The following is a 12,996-nucleotide window of genomic DNA, read 5'->3' as shown; positions in this document are numbered from 1 at the left end:
ATACTATGTGTATATATATAATATATATACTATGTAGATATATAATATATATATACTATGTGTATATATATAATATATATATACTGTGTGTATATATATAATATATATATACTGTGTGTATATATATAATATATATATACTGTGTGTATATATATAATATATATATACTGTGTGTATATATATAATATATATATACTGTGTGTATATATATACTATGTGTATATATATACTGTGTGTATATATATACTATGTGTATATATATACTATGTGTGTATGTATATACTATGTGTGTATATATATACTATGTGTGTATGTATATACTATGTGTGTATATATATACTATGTGTATATATATATACTATGTGTGTATATATCTACTATGTGTATATATATATACTATGTGTGTATATATATACTATGTGTATATATATATACTATGTGTGTATATATATACTATGTGTATATATATAGTATGTGTGTATATATATACTATATGTGTATATATATACTATGTATATATATGTACTATGTGTATATATATACTATGTGTATTTATATACTATGTGTATATATATACTATGTGTATATATATATATACTATGTGTATTTATATACTATGTGTATATATATACTATGTGCATACAATATGTATATAAATGTGTATATATACTATGTATAAGTATACACATACTATGTGTATATATATACACACACATGCATATATAACACTTATATACACCACTTTTTTTAATCCAGTTATCAATTGATAAGCACTTAAGTTAATTCCATACATGTTATTGTAAATACTGCTGCAGTAAACGTGAGAGCTGATGGGGCCTCTCACCAGGCCCCATCTCCAACACTGGAGACCACATTTCAACATGAGATTTAAAGGGTGCACATATTCAAATCATATCAGACTCATAGGTGTTGTGATTTTGAAATCTTTCATCTTTTTTTATGTTCCAGAGTGTTCTTTGTTATTTTATTTTATTTTTTAACGTGCTATGGTAGCATACATTTAACCTACATTTTTTCCTAAGAAAATTTTGGATGCCATTTCATTGTTATTTGGTATTGAATATTGCTGGGGAAAAAATCCTGTTTTTTACTGCTAGTACAACACATTCTTTCTAATTTCACTGACTGTAAAGATCTCTAATCAAAGTTCAATGGCATGGAATAGAACAACACGATTTCTTTTCATTAAATATTAAGTGTATCAAAACAACAACAAAAAATAGAGTAATGGAGCAGCACCAACACATACAAAACTCAAAATTGTTACTTTGTAAATAAGTTCTCATATTTACTAGTAATAATGTGAAAAAATTAATGTTAGAGATGCATTTGAAGACTCCCTGTTAAGTGTGAATTGTTCTGTCATTTGTGTTTGATTTTGTTTTCTATAATTAAACTTTATCTTGAGGAAAATACCATACTTAAGTACAATTTTATATGTTCATATAGGTATTGTGTGTGTGAGTTCCATTATCTGTGACTTTTTCCTTATGTACATTTTGACGTTGCTTTCTTTTTTCTTTATTAAATTTTGGAAACTCTTATATAACAAGATATAGTAACGTAGATTATTTGCATTTTATATATTTTTCGGGTACTATTTTTTTAATTTTTGTTGCTTTAAGTCTCGTTTAAATTGTATGTGTTTTTTAGTTATGCAGTCAAAATAATCAACCTTTTTTTCTCTGTGGTTCAGGAGTTAGAACCGGTACATTAGAAAGAGATTCTGTGATTTCACACTGTCTGGAGCCTCATCTAGGATGGTTTGAAAGGCTTGAGCTCTAATTCCCAGAGCCTTCATTCACATCTGGCATTTGTACTGGATGACCCAAAGCTACATTCAGCTGAGACTGTCAAACACAGTCTTGGAAAGAGTGTGGACTTTCCTTGTGTCTTGAGCTCCCACGCATTATAGCAGGTTCTGAGAGGCAGTGTTCCAAGAAGGGAGTAATCTGAGAACGAATGTTCTAAGAGAGCCAGGAAGAAGCTGCATATCTTCTACTGACTCAGACTAGAAGTCGCACATTATGGGTTGAATATTTGTGTCCTCACTCCAAATTTTCAAGCACTGAAATCCTATCCCCAATGTGATTATTTTAGGAGGAGTGGCCTTTGGGAAGTTTTTCAGTCATCAGGGTGGAGCCCACCAGAATGGGATTAGTGGTCTTATAAAACAAGGCTACAGAGAGCTTTCTCACCCTGCTCTCAGCCATGTGAGGATACAATGAAAAGATGGACAATTGCCAACCAGGAAGTGGGACCTCACCAGGCACTGGATCTGCTGGCACCTTAAACTTGGACTTCCAGCCTCCAGATCTGTGACTAATACCTTTGTGTTGCTCAAGCCCCCAGTCTGTGGTATTTGCTTATAGCAGCCCATGCTGATTAGACACCAAATATCATCACATTTTCTTGTATATAAGTAATATGACCAGCTTAAACTCAACAGAGAGGCATTCAAATTTTCCTCTTGAGAGGTGGCAAGATTCTAGAAGAGCGTGCGGATGGGAGATACTGCTGTAGCCCCAACAGGAAAATGCATTCTTCACATGTGATCTTTTTTTTCTTTGTAGCATTTAAGGTCACCTGAATTTTTACATGTTTATTGGTTATTTGTTTAATTTCCTTTCTCCACACAAATAAAATAAAAGCTTCACACGGGTGGGAAGGTGTTTGGTTCATTTGGTTCATTGGTGTGTCATCACTAGTGACTAGAAATTGGGTAGCTACCGCAGGTATTTACGCTCTGTGTGTCAGTACCTATGGGCTAGTAGAGTCTTTCACAAACTTTTCATGTAGATGACACACACCGGTGTATAATATTATCTATCGTACTGGGGAAAAGAGAAAATGTTGTTCATAACTGGAGGTGAGTAATTCAGCGTCTTTGAGAACTGTACACCTGTCCTAAAATCCTTGATGGTGCAAGAACCCAATTCTCCACATCTGTCACTCATTCTCTTGATTTCTAGAAATATGAGAAAAATGAGAATATAAAATTCTCAATTGTTACCTCTATCATACTGTCTCTAAATTATACCCTTCAAGGAGTCCTTTTAGATTCATGGTATGATGTATAATTCTTTTTTTCACAAAATTCTCTTTGAACTTATCTTTCTTATTTCCTATCTTGTTATTTCTGTATGTTGCATTAGGAGTGATTTAATTAAATATCTCTTTAGCGAACTCTCATTTACTGTACATTTCTACGTGGAGATATTTTAAAAAGTAGTGGTGTATTTTTAATGCTAGAAAATGCACTTTTTTCCCCTCAAAGACAGGCTGGTCCTTGCCTTAAAGTATATATCTTGCCATACACAATGCATTCTTCATGTATTTTTTATTTAAATACTGAAAACTAATTTTTTTAAAAAAATAACAAGTTTGGAGAGTAAATTTAACAGTTTTTTGCATCTTTGATTTTCAACATAGACAAATACTTTTGTTCTTTAATATTATAGTAAATTATTTCTTAGTAATAATTATTTTGTTATTGTAGCAATGCAAATCTCATGGTCTAGAGTAACTGTGTGTCATAGTTTTCTGGTTGACCACAGGTAGAATCTACTATGTTCATATAAATATATAAAATTGTATATATGTATATACATACATAGCTCATGCATGCATGCACATTTTTTTTTATTCTTTCAACATTCGAGAATGATTTCTGTGTTCCTTTCCTAGTATATTCTGGCCTCACTAAGCAGTGTGATTTGGCACCACCACAAGCATTTTGGAATTTTGTTATAATGCTGAAAATGTCCTATAAGACAACGTTAAACTGCTGGGGGCCTTTCCTACTGCTACTCAGTCCTTTGACTGGATATTTTCCTGTTAAGTTTTGTATTGATAGGACAGCACATCAGTGGACCCAGTTACATATTGAAGGGATCCAGAATACACCACTGCGGCCAAAATAAAAATAAAGAATGATTTCAAGTAGAAGGCATTTGAGTTCCTGAAATCTCTTATTTGCCCAGAAGCAGAGCCTTCCAGAAGAATGAAAAGAACATAATTGTGATAAATTTCCTCCCAAAAGCAACCAGGCAAGATTGACTGTTACTGGAGATGAGAAGTTTCTACACCACCTGAAACCTACATTGCCACAGAACTATCTTATCTCCCCTCTGTTCTCCTAAAGGCTTATTTATCTTTCCAAATAGTCATTTGTTTTCTCTTAAGTACTATTCTCTCCAACCTCTTGCCCTATTAAGATGGTATATAAACCACAAATCTAACTATTCCTATGAGTCATATATTTTTCTGTGAATTTTCATTCAAATATGATTACATGTGTTTGTTTTTCTAATCTATCTTTTGCCAGTTTAATTCACAGGTCCTCAATCACAGAACCTAGGAGGGGTGAGAAAAAAGTATTTCTTCTCTGAAAGTATGAATATATTTCTGACTTTCTAGCTAGTTAGGATCAGAGGACCTGTCACTCTTTTTCTTTCTATCTTTAAACCTCTGTTCTTCAGCCTCTTAGGCTCATACCAATTGCATAAAACCATTAGGACAGGCTCTTAGCTTTAATTAATTTTATTACATGATGCTTGAGTTTTCTCCAATGTGTATGCAATGCAAAATTTTTCCTTTCTTGTTTCCAAGCCAAAATATGTATATAAAACTTGATTTGTGGACAGGCGCGATAGCTCATGCCTGTAATCCCAGCACTCTGGGAGGCTGAGGCAGGTGGATCACTTGACGTCTGGAGTTCAAGACCAGCCTGGCCAACATGGTGAAACCCTATCTCTACTAAAAATATAAAAATTAGCCGGGCGTGGTGGTGCATGCCTGTAATCCCAGCTACTCAGGAGGCTGAGGCTGGAGAATCACTTGAACCCAGGAGACGGAGGTTGTGGTGAGCAGAGATCATGTCATTGCACTCCAGTCTGGGAGATAGAGTGAAATTCCATCTCAAATAATAATAATAAGAAGAAGAAGAAGAAGAAGAAGAAATAAAACTTCATTTGTTTTCGTAGTTTTTCCAGGATTGCAAATCATTTCATTAGAAAGACAGGAATTGGGGATCAAGTCAAGTGATAATATTATTTGGAAAACTTCACTATTATGTTATGTCTTTTTTTCTGTTTTATTTGCACTACCACAGTTATATGTATATTTTATTATCTGTGTAGCCTATCTTTATTACCCTCTTTATTTAATTATTTTAACATTATTTACGATAATCTCAAGATCGTTTTCACAATGTGTATTTATTTTTTGGCCAATGTATTCAATTTATAACTGAATATTATTTTAGCTTACATTCAAGTTATTTTATCCTTATTGTTTTATTTGATATCTTTGAAATCTTGTGTTTTATCTCAACATGTTATATTGTCAAAAGTTATATACTGAGTTTTCACATCAGTAAATTTATTCTTATATCACTTTATATTGTTATATATGAATTATAGATTTGTTTGCATTCCCATGGGTTATAATTATTTTGGTCTTGTTTTTCCATTACACCTAAGTTTCTTCAAATTTTTCTACTTTCTGTCTTGACTTTTTCTAGTCACTGTTCTAGGGCTGAACATGAGCAGCTATGACCAAATTTCTCTTTTCTCTGACATAATGAGCAAGAGATTTCCTTGAAACTTCCCATCTTATATGAGTCATATTTGTCTTTAGCATGAAAATCAGTTTGTTTTTTCGATATTTTTAACCACATATGTTAGGCCTGAGCATGAGAAGTTAGGTGCCCTTCTGGGGTTATCTCTGATTAAACATGTCTGTCTTAGCCCCATGAGCATGTCCTTAAATGCAGAAAGTCGCTCCAAAGACTGTGAAGTTCTAGAAATGATAAGCCCTAGTAGTTATCTGAAGAATATTATGACATTACATATGAGCTTCTACCATTGACGTGTACTCCCTGATTACGATGCTATTTCTATTTGCAAGTGGAAAAACCTAACTCTGCACAGTGTTTTTTAAAGAGCTTTGTTCTGGGCCAATATGAGTGACTGTAGCCCGGGGAAGCAGTCTCAAGGAGTACTGAGAAAGGGCGACTGAGGCAGTCAGATCACAGTTTAGTTTTATACATTTCAGGGAGGAAAAATTTACAGGCAAAAGCATAAACCAATGTATGAAACATAAACACTGGTTAGCCCCAACAAAGCAGGATATCTTGAAGTGGGTTCTTACAAGTCGTAGGGGGATTTGAACATTCTTTAATTTGCAGTTAGTCAAAGGAGTCTCTGTCTAAACTTGAAGTCAGTAGAAAGAAATGTTTTATGTTAACAGAAGGATGCTGTGTAGCAAGATTGATGGCCTGGCCTTGCATGACCTTAGGTCTTTGTTTATAATTTCTTATTTCTTAATTTATAATATCTTATTTCCACAAAGACTCTGTTTTGTTAATCTCATTATATATATTTATACACACACACACATATATATACATATTGTGTATATATACACACACACATATATACATATACATATACATGCATGTGCTATACACACACACACACATATATATATGTTTTATTATTATTATTATTAAATCTGGTCAGTTGCTGTTCCTTCAACTCCCAAAGGGAGGGGATATAATGGGTCATGAGGCTTGTCCAGCTTCCCTATCACGGCCAGAAACTCAATTTTTAAGGTTTCTCTGGAGCCCCGTTGGCCAAGATAAAATTGCTCAGTTGGTAAGGGATTTAGGATTTTATTCTCAGTTTTCACATCTAATCCCCTCTCCTCATCACTCTCAAAATATTTGGCTATTCTTGAAATGGCTCAGAATTTCCTAAACTCCTCTTTATTTGTTTTCTCCACTATTGTTTTCTGAACTATTTTGAAGTGCCTTAAGAGTGTTACCTATTTATTTAGCCAAAAGTGCCACTTTAATCTAAGTCACTGTCATAATATTCTCTTTCCATGTTTTGTTTTAGTTAGTAAGTCATTTGCTGGAGGTTTTATTTTTATTTTTTGAATTGGTAAAAAAATTTTTGATTGAGCTCTTTACTGCTAGACACCTGACTTCTCAGAAGTCAGAATGTGTTTTTAAATTACATTCACTAGGGACTCCAAAGACTATATCGCTGTTTCACCTTGTCAAGAGGCTCATTGTTGGGTCACTAACAAAATAAAATAACTAATATACAAATGTACTCAATTATCTTCCACATGAAATCATTTTATTATTATTTATTTATTTATTTATTTTGAGAAGGAGTCTTGCTCTGTCGCCCAGGCTGGAGTTCAGTGGCGCGATATTGGCTCACTGCAAGCTCCACCTCCCAGGTTCATGCCATTCTCCTGCCTCAGCCTCCCGAGTAGCTGGGACTACAAGTAGACGCCACCACGCCCGGCTAATTTTTTGTATTTTTTAGTGGAGACGGGGTTTCACCGTATTAGCCAGGATGGTCTCGATCTCCTGACCTCGTGATCCTCCCGCCTCGGCCTCCCAAAGTGCTGGGATTACAGGCATAAGCCACCGTGCCCGGCCCACATGAAATCATTTTTATTAGAAGTCATCAATCACACCGTATATTAAGTTAATGCCAAAACCTTTTCCATCCTCTGGACATGTGTACATGTATGTGCAGTTAATCTGGTGAATAAAAGGCTCATATATATGTGTGTATTTTAATTAAATAAATAAAACATATCAAATAAATATATTAAGTATATTTGTACATATTTCAAATTATTTCTTCAATCTTATATGATACTTTTAACCACAATTATTAACGACCTTTTTACTACTTATTATAATTGATGAACATGATAATGATTCTAAAGCTTTGATATCTGCAGAGGCATATTTTCGATCAGTAAAATAAGCTGATTGTTCAATACTGATCTTATAGATGTTAGTCTACATATACGAAAATTTCAAATAACTGAAATATTTGATAATCAAGAACATAACATCCACAGTACTTAATAAAAAGAAAGTAAATTATCTTCACAGACGATTGCCATGTTTCTGGAAATAAATAACAATTCATTAGCAAAACATATTTTACATCAGTTGGATATAAAAAATAAAAAGACTAGAAATATACCATTCAACATTTTCATGTAAAACAAGGTTAATTTTAGTTCATCTTCTGTAGTGTGACTTTTATTTGAAATAAACTGTTGGAAATTTCACTTATTATAGAGTGTCAACTATAGTAACAAAATCAAAACACGTTTTAAAACAGCAATTAGAAATCTTTGTTCATTTGTTGTCCCCATTAAAATTCTAAATAAAATTAATAAAGGTGATTATTTGCTTTTTTTTTTTTTGAGACGGAGTCTCACTCTGTCGCCCAGGCTGTAGTGCAGTGGCACCATCTCAGCTCACTGCAAGCTCCGCATCCCAGATTCAAGCGATTCTCCTGCCTCAGCCTCCTGAGTAGCTGGGATTACAGGTGCCCACCACCACTCCCAGCTAATTTTTCTATTTTTAGTAGAAATGGGGTTTCACCATGTTGGTCAGGCTGGTCTCGAACTCCTGACCTCGTGATCTGCCCACCTCGGCCTCCCAAAGTGCTGTGATTACAGGAGTGAACCATCATGCCTGGCCTGTTTTTTGTTTTTTAAAATAAATTGTCATTGAAATACATTGAAGGAATTTAAATAAAAATCGTATTTTAAGTATTTTTTAAAATACGGTAAAGTTTGCACCAGATTACGTAAAACATGTACTCTCTTGAAATTTGATTTAGTCCCTGAACTGTTTGTTCTTCACCCACGAGAGTTCCTTGTAACATCCACCTACAAAAATACTCATGAGTTTTTTTTCTTAAAAATGTCTAAACTACCTTTTTCTGAACACTATGACTTCTTCCCATTGCTACTGAACAGTTGTTTTGCTTCACTTTCAAGTAAATTTTTTTACACAATATCTACTTCCACAATTATCACTGTTCGAATACATTTTATTTTTGTTATTCTTTTGAATGTGCTTTAACAATGATTTATAGGTATATACATAATTTTAGACTTTATATATACTCATGCATATGTATTTGTGCATGTGTCAGCTATGGTATTGTCAAACTATATTTTCTCACTTAAATTACTACTTGCACTTATGAATTTACTAAATTAGTTTTGGTAAGGTGGGGCTTTATTCTCGATGTCCATAGCTGCATCACCTGTGAAATTTCAAAAAAAAAATAAAGCATTCTCTCAAACCCTATTTAACTGATGTTCAAATTACACACTAAGATTGTTTTGTATTATAATTATTTTTAAAAGATATTCTTTTTATCACTTTTAACCATTTAATTTTGAAAGAGTTCTAGGCATACAGGAGATTGTAAAGATCATGCAAGGAAGTTTTATTCATGCTTTTATATAATTTTCCCCATTGGTTACGATTCACATATGGATAAAACAACGTCAAACCAGAATATATAATTTTCCCCATTGATTACGATTTACATACTGATAAAACAAAGTCAGACCAGAAAAATGACATTAGTTTAAAATGTTTATGTAGTTCCATGTCACCTATCACATGTATCAGTTCATTTTACCAACACAGCAATCAGAATATAGAACTATTTCATCTCTACAAAGATCTTCTTTATGCTACCCCTTCGTAATAACAGCCATCCTCCCTGTCCCTGTCTTCTGGCACCCACTAAATCTATTTTATAGCTCTATTATTTTGGGAGTGCTATATGAATTGAGTAATACATGCCTTTCAAGATGAGGTATTTTTTTCTCAGCATGATGTCCCTTTTTGTGCCAATTATATTTTAAACTAGAAGTTACTTGCGTAAAGACTTCTTTTAAAAATATTACAAATAATAGACTCCAAGGATACTCAAGATGGTACATTGGACCAAGACAAGCAAAGCAAAGAAACACACATGTGGTTTAAAGAGAAGAGGCTGGGCGCAGTGGCTTACACCTGTAATCCCAGCATTTTGGGATGCCAACGGAGGCAGACCACCTGAGGTCAGGAGTTCGAGACCAGCCTGGCCAACATGGTAAAACCTCATCTCTACTAAACATACAAAAATTAGCTGGATGTGGTGGTGTGCACCTGTAGTCCAAGCTACTCAGGAGGCTGAGGCAGGAGAATCACTTGAACCTGGGAGGCAGAGGTTGCAGTGAGCCAAGATTGCACCACTGCACTCCAGCCTAGGTGAAGAGCAAGAATCTGTCTCAAAAATAAATAAATAAATAAAAATAAGAGGAGAATAATCCAATTATCTAATAAAAATTAATAATGGATTTTATTTTATAAAATAACACTATCAAAAATAACTTAGTGATGCACAACGGCTTAATAGAGAAGATAGAAAGGTATGTTCATACTGATACATCAATACATTTCATAAATAACATGTATATGCATACATACAATTTTTCAGTGACTTAATGTTAGAACTAATACATTCCATCAACCTTTTTTTATCCTAGCTTTTAATCACAAATGATTGTTGAAAAAGTAGAAATAAGCTTGCCAGCATTATGAAATTTGGCAAGTAGGATTATTTTCTGACAAATTTATTTCAGAATGATGGTGCCAAGAATAAGTATCAGTCAGGCCTGATGCCCTGTCAAACTAATCAGAAAGACTCTGCCATTTTCCATGTTTGTAGTTTATTTCATGCCCCAAAGCCTGACTTTCATACTTTAAAGAAAATCTTATTAGGTTTCGTGTTCTAAACGGGTTAGCGGTGTTATTCAGACACTCTGCCATGCAATTTCACAGTAGGAAAATTGGTGAGGGTCACTAGGATAGTCATAACTGTTTCATCCAGAATGTTACCACCTTGTTTTTGCTTTCTTAGAAATCTCACTGTATGAGATAATTTGAAAGTATAATAGCATAATTAAAACCATTTCATATTTTAATATGATGGTAATTTAGTTGGTGTAATTTTTTAAAGGCAAATGTTCTCATGCTTATGAACAGAAAAAGTTAACGTTCATTCTAGGTAAGATTTCAGCAGGAGATGCAATTTCTTTCACAATTTCCTGCAACTTACATTCGTATGTTCCAGTGGTGCTGAGATATTAGAAAGAAATGTAATGTAAATATAAATTTAAAATGTAGGTATATTGCTAAGCTTCTCTACATTTCAAAAGCAAGGGCTATGTTTTAAAATGATGTCTCTTTTTTTAAAGTATTTTAAAAAAATAAAACATAAGATACATGAGTATACTTTTATAAAAATAATAAAAAGAACATCAGTATGCTCAATCCATTGTAAGACATGTCATCTATACCCTAGATTGCCTTTGTGAAATCTGTAAACGTAGTCCTCTCTTCAACAAAGTGGCAAACAGTATACCCAGTTTGATATTGATCATTCTTTTACATTTTGAAAAAGTATACCCATGTCTGTATTTGCATCCATAAACTACCAAACTGTCTAGATTAGCTGTTATTTGTGTAGATTTTATGAGAATGCAGATTAAAATTTACATGCTAATAGTCTAAATAATTTCATATAGTTTTATTAATCAGTGTTTTCAATTATATGTGTGGTTGATGAACAGAGATTTTCCTAAACAAAATAAACAAGTATTACTTACCTTAAATATAAACTGTGCACATTTTAATCTGTGTTTTCATGTGACGTTATAAACACCATAACTAAACATATACATTCTGACATATAGCTACTAGAGCAGTTATCAATTCATTACTTAAAAATTGTCAGTTCCTTAAGTTCCAAAACATGGTTCATGCAGTGTGTTTTTATGCTTCTAGATGAGACCTATTCAGCTAGTATTAGCATGTACCTATTCTCTTTTACATGCTTTATTTACATTAAAACATTTAACTATGAAAGAAAAAAATAACCCATGAGATAGTTAATATTTTGCCCACATTCTTCAAGTAAGAAAACTGAGAGTTTCTCTAACTTGCTTCAGGTCGATTAAACTGCGATTCCAACCTGAGGACACTGGTACAAACCCTATGCCAGAGATTCTAAAATGTTTTTGGTTCATGAAGCTCTGAATGTATTGCTACTTTTTAAAATATCTATGAGTTTCTATTTTTAACTACATAGTAAGTCCAAAATCCTTAACGAGTATTTATGCCTTAACAATTTAAGAGTCATTTGAAATAACAAACATGTAAGTTGAAAAAAACCGTAATTTTAATTTTTGTCTTTAATAACCACATTTACTTATGGAATGCGTGCCCCCATCAGGGCCGAATGACTTGAAATTCTATTGACTCCCACTATCTTGATTTACAGTTCTACACTGATTTTCATGCAGTACTTGCCTTTTATTACTGCAACTACCAAAACTCAACCTCACAAATATGGCATCAACAAAAGAATGTAGGATAATCAAATATTATAATTGTGAACTCAAACTAGTATTTTGTGTCTCACCTGATGTTGAACGTCCTTTTCTTTCTGTCAAAAATGTAAAATACTCTGCAGAGTTATGTAAGGTGCCATGTTGCCTTAGCACACAGTTTAGGAACGGTTTCCCTATGTTCATTAGCCTCCTGTCATCCTGGGCAGAAGCCCAGTGTTTAATTCAGTGCACATTTAAGAAGCTATTCTAACGAGTGTGTCAAACAACTCTACGGCTTTAAACAATGTCCTAAACTTCACTGAGACTCCATTACTTAAATGGTGATGAGGAATAATAAAGGCCATAGTTGATTCAACAAATTCGTGTATTTAAATTGCTAACTCTCTGACAAACACATGATAGGTAAATGATACGTGTTGTCCTTCTTTATTCATACAATTTTCCTAATTTTCCTTTCCACATTCTGAAGTGCATTTGATCTAAATGACTCTGTATAATTCAGGGTAAAAATTTTTTCTGGAAATTTAAATCTAGTATCACCTAATAGGGTGATGTATTCATAACAAGAAAGTCACATTTTGTGCAAAGGTGCTGTCAGCTTTTATTTTATTTTATTTTATTTTATTTTATTTTATTTTTTTAGAGCTGGTTTTCTCACTCCAATGGGAAAAGAGAGAATGGGAAGAAGAGGTTAAAATTTAAAAAGCACAGAGATTGTAAACTGGAAGC

Source organism: Pongo pygmaeus, chromosome 4, assembly GCF_028885625.2.
Source record: "Pongo pygmaeus isolate AG05252 chromosome 4, NHGRI_mPonPyg2-v2.0_pri, whole genome shotgun sequence".
In the NCBI taxonomy this organism is placed as follows: domain Eukaryota; kingdom Metazoa; phylum Chordata; class Mammalia; order Primates; family Hominidae; genus Pongo; species Pongo pygmaeus.
This window is presented reverse-complemented; position numbering follows the sequence as displayed.